This window comes from Ciconia boyciana, chromosome 3 (genome assembly GCF_034638445.1).
Source record: "Ciconia boyciana chromosome 3, ASM3463844v1, whole genome shotgun sequence".
Lineage (NCBI taxonomy): Eukaryota > Metazoa > Chordata > Aves > Ciconiiformes > Ciconiidae > Ciconia > Ciconia boyciana.
Genome location: NC_132936.1, coordinates 92,833,160 through 92,838,341, shown reverse-complemented (window position 1 = coordinate 92,838,341; position 5,182 = coordinate 92,833,160). Strand labels below are relative to the sequence as shown.

Here is a 5,182-nt window from a genome sequence, read left to right as displayed (position 1 = left end):
AGGGCTAGCACCGCCTGTTACAGTCCACTTCTAATTTGTAATAAGATTCTTATCTTGGGAAAAGCTAATGCTCTTTGAGCATACTGGCTGATCCTGTAATCAATTAATCCTGCACAGTGTCTTAACTATTCTGTACAACAATTGTTTCCACAGGGTAATTCCAGTAAGAACAATAAATAAGAAAATATTTTTACTTTTGTGACTTAAAAAAAATAGAAATAGTGTCTCAGAGGATAACCTGTTTTGTCCAAACAGGGAAATATAGCACAGCGATTAGCATCTTCCAGGGCTAGGTGTTATGTATGGTACATGGGAAACCTTTCTTCAAAAGTAAGAAAATAACGCATTCAAAAGAACAATGAATGCTTAAACTGAGAATGTGGGTGAGAAGCCGTGAGCTAGCTTTTGTCACTGATAGTGCTGATTCCACATATTACCAGCCCATCTGAAACACTGTGCACAGCAAGCAGAGCGGTCCTGAGGGGGAGCTTTGATTTTTATTGGGTATTATGGCAATACATGCACAAAGGTCTGTGTATTGTCCAAGAGGATCTTGTCATAGACAATAATCCCACTGAAGCGCTTGGAATGTTTTCACAGTTTCATTTTCCAGGATATCTCCAGAAGTATAGCTGGTGATGTCTAGGCATTGTGGAAGATGAATTATATTCTCCTGACCTTCAGTAGTAGGTTAAGCCACTAGGTAGCCTGTTGAATCCAAAAGGAGTTCCACTAATATTTTGGCGCCTAAACCTGTAATTTAAAGATGTTTAGAGTCACAGGTTTATGACTATACTGGAGTAACACAAATTATAGCACCAAACACTTTCAACTGCAGGCAATTAATTATTCTTTGTTTACCTGTATTTGTTTTACTAGGTCTCTTTTTTCTACCTATAGGTTTTATAGTATACAAGAATAAACATAATCAGGATTTATATATAACAAATGCCAAAGTACTTAGAGGAAAAATCCAAGCCCCATAACAGGTTTTGCTTTGTTTTAAAAGTACAATGGTGTGAAAAATGAGCACATGTTTTAGGTTCCCTTTTATCGCTTTAGAGTGTTGTCTGGCTTTTCCAAACCATATACATAAATATGACTATATAACCTGGAGATAGGAAAGCACTTGTTTAAACATGCGCATGCCCACAGTACCGTAATTTACAGAGGCTCAGAGTTGGCACTGTGTTCTGACATAGAAATTTAGGGTTGCACCACATGTACTGAACAATTGCTCTAATGTTTGAAATACAATGGCCACACTGTTTTGTTTCCAAGTTCTTTAGGAAAAATCAGTACAGACTTTTTGGTACGATATTACCTCTCTAGGTACTGTAGAAAAGTATTCAGTGTATTATTTCTGATATAGCTGTTACTTATACTACTGTAAAAAAAAATCTTCAAATTAAAGCTTAGGCACAACTTACCCACTGGCACTTGGGGCCAAGCCTCTGAAATTCAGTGGAAATGCTGTGGTAGCCTGTGGATTCAGAAGCTGCAGGTGGAACACTGAAACACAAACAAACAAACAGCGTTTCTAAAAAAATCTCCAAGTTACATATACCAGTTTCATTGTTATAAACCACCAAGTCAACCAAGCACTTTGTTTTATGAGGTGTTACAGAGTCAGAGGAAAAGGGGTTGGGAGACTGTATCAAAAAGTAACAGTGCAAGGTAGGGGAGGAAAAAACCCACATTTGTCCCTCTTAGAAGACAGTTCCCTGTGCTGGGTGCAGTTGCAATATATGGTGTATAACCACACACATCCTGGTGCTCCTCAGCCCAGAGAAGTTCACCCAGAAAACCCCAAAGGTTTTTCCAGCTTAGTCTCACAGGTTTTCCCTCCATAACACTGCAGGGATCACAGGCCAGCCACCTCTGCATACGGCCACTCCTCAGTGAGCAGTTCTAAGACAGATTTTGGTGACATGTTCATTCTAAGCTTATTTCTTCATGGGAAGTCCTCCCTCTGCTTTCCTGGTGTCCACAACTGACCTTCTCATCTCGACTCAAGGAAAGCAGCTGTGTGGGGCGACTGCACTGAGCACAGAGCTGCCAGAAGTGTGAGAGGACGTACTAGCCTGTCAGGAAATCTCTCTGCAAGGCTCTAAGAGGAGGAGAAGGCAGATCAGCTGTTCAAAATGACATTTTTTTGAAAGCGATGTTGAAAAATGTGAGCCAAAAAGTGATCTTTGTAGCTTTGCAGGACCTCCATTGTCTCTGCTGCATTTGACTCAGCTAGACAGAAGCCTTTGACAGAGTTACAGGAATGCTACAGCAATTATTTTTTCCTTGCACTTTAGTAGTTCTCAGCAAAAACTTCAGCTATCTGGGTTTAAACTGACACTGCTGTGGCTCACTGTCTGCCTCAGGTTCATTTCTAATGCTGCCTAGTTCTAAGCAGCTAATAATACTCACACCTATGCAACACTTTTCATTTATAGACTTCAGCACACCGGCACAGCTGTACCCCCGTTTTACACAGGGGAAAAGTCAAGGAAAGCAAGACCGACACTGGACTTTCTAACGCATGCTGCAGTTTGGGTGGCAAGAGGCTGACAGATATTACTTGTTTTTTTCCTCTGGTGTGCTGGAAAAGGGTTTAATTAGCCACAGTGGACTTCAAGCATGCAGCCATTTACAGGGCTGAAGGCCCCACAGGGTTCCCACACGTCCTGCAGGCACAGCTGGTTGTGGTTTGGGTGCAGGGGCTCAGCTCAAAGTGTGGCAGCACCCTCCTGCCGCAGCCCCGGGGCGCAGCACATGTGCTACACCCAAACGCAGCCTGCTTCCACATTACAATGATAAGCAGAAATAAAGAGGAGGGAGACATGCAGCCTTGGAAAAGTCAGTGCATGGGGTCAGAGGGAAGGTGAAGGGGAGAGGGAGACTGTGTAAAGAGGAGGGGACACACTACAGAAACTTCCAGGACAGTGAAGGAAAGTGCATTCAGGGAAGGAGGAGAGGGGGGACAAGTGCAAGGTCCTGCACTTGGGCCACAGCAACCCCATGCAACGCTACAGGCTTGGGGAAGAGTGGCTGGCAAGCTGCCTGGCAGAAAAGGACCTGGGCGTGTTGGTTGACAGCTGCCTGAATATGAGCCAGCAGTGTGCCCAGGTGGCCAAGAAAGCCAATGGTATCCTGGCTTGTATCAGGAATAGTGTGACCAGCAGGACTAGGGAAGTGATCGTCCCCCTGTACTCGGCACTGGTGAGGCCGCACCTCAAATACTGTGTTCAGTTTTGGGCCCCTCACTACAAGAAGGACATTGAGGGGCTGGAGCGTGTCCAGAGAAGGGCAACGAAGCTGGTGAAGGGTCTGGAGCAGAAGTCTTATGAGGAGCAGCTGAGGGAACTGGGGTTGTTTAGCCTGGAGAAAAGGAGGCTGAGGGGAGACCTTATTGCTCTCTACAACTACCTGAAAGGAGGTTGTAGAGAGGTGGGGGTCGGTCTCTTCTCCCAGGTAACAAGTGATAGGACGAGAGGAAATGGCCTCAAGTTGCGCCAGGGGAGGTTTAGACTGGATATTAGGAAATTTTACTTCACTGAAAGGGTTGTCAAGCATTGGAACAGGCTGCCCAGGGAAGTGGTTGAGTTGCCATCCCTGGAGGTATTTAAAAGACATTTGGATGAGGCGCTTAGGGTGGTCTGTATTAACAGTGGTTTAGTGGTGGTCTTGGTAGTGTTAGGTTTACGGTTGGACTCGATGATCTTAAAGGTCTTTTCCAACCTATACAATTCTGTGATTCTTTGATTCTGTGGGACACTCTCCACCTCATACACTCAAGTTTTGATCCAGCAAAAAAACTAAGCATCGCTTAACTGTCCTTTGAATTTGGGGAGCTGGAATACAAATGAGGTGCAGTGTGCACCTGCACCTGGCAAGGTGTGAATTAAGGGTGTGCAGGCAGATTTAAGCCTGGAATTCCTTATTTTGAGTGCCTCAGTTTTGCAGTCTTAACATTTTTCCACATAGACATCTGTCCATGTTCCTGCCCTGTACTGGAAACATTCACAGATTTATAGTCCAGTTCTCCTGATTACCATGCCCAGGTAAATGAAAGCTTACCAGAACAGGAAGCCAAGCCCCTATTGTTACGTGAGAATAAGGCAAGATCCCAGGGTTAGATGGGCCAACAGTGCAGTCCTCATTGTCAGGAGCAACCCCATCATCCATGGTGTAGAGGTATATCAAGCTTCATTTTCATAGCCTGTGGAGTTTTTGCCCCACCACTTCTTTGTAAGGCTGACACCCTCTTTTAATTTCCAGCCTCCATTTATCCATCACCACTTCATATCGACTCCCTGCTTTTGGTGTGAGAATTTTCTTTCCATCTTAGCAAAGTTCCGGGCTTTTCCTGAGTGGACAACAGGTATGTTGAGTTAACTGCAAACCTATTGGCACATCACCTATGGATTAATAACAACTGCTATGTTAATACAGGACTCTGTATTAGAAGATCCCAGTTCTGGGTGTCAGAGAAAGACTATATAACTAGTGTACTTCCTAACACCTTGCCATTGTTAATATAAAAAAATTAATTTCCTTTACAGAGGTGTAGACAATGTTCTTGACTTAAACCACTAACAAATGTGTGATGTTTAAGAATTATTAAGCAGACTAACAGATTTATCAGTTAAATAACTAAGCTTTAGCCTTAACAAAACATTTAAATAACATGGAATTAAGCCTTAAATAATTAGAGACATTAGAGACAACACACTTAAATAACTTTTTATAAAACACCAAACAATAGAGAGTTTAGTCTAACAGTGAAGCTTATCAGCTTAAAAAAACATGAAATATTGGGAAGCATACAGTTACTTGACAATTAATCTTATCATGGCTCATGTGTTGAACAAGAAATACACACTTGGCCCCTCTGTTGAGTATAAAATACTTTTTATGTGGTTTAAGTTTTAAGGCATTTGTACATTTACCAGTTAGATTGCTAGGTCAAAAAAAAATCAACAATGAACAGAAGTATATTCTAAGAATAGGCTATCAATTTTTCATAGCATATGCATCCAAATACTCAGAAAAAACATAATCTGACTCTTTCTAAAACAGTTTTAAGAAAGTCACCAGCAGCTGCTAGGTTCTGATTTCCCTTCAAAATTAGATTATTAATTTAGGTGCAAGTAGAAGGTAAATTTGGCCATCCCGGTTTAAATCTCAG

At 42.4% G+C, this 5,182-nt stretch overlaps 1 long non-coding RNA gene across 1 annotated transcript; it reads right to left on the bottom strand.

Moving 5' to 3' along the window:
- Positions 1 to 576: 576 nt before the first annotated feature.
- LOC140650164 (uncharacterized) lies at positions 577 to 4,281 on the bottom strand. Its single transcript, XR_012041866.1, has 3 exons — positions 4,072 to 4,281; positions 1,431 to 1,512; positions 577 to 753 (listed from the first exon to the last, which is right to left on the bottom strand). It is a non-coding gene; the product is annotated as an uncharacterized lncRNA (long non-coding RNA).
- Between the last annotated feature and the right edge of the window lie 901 nt (positions 4,282 to 5,182).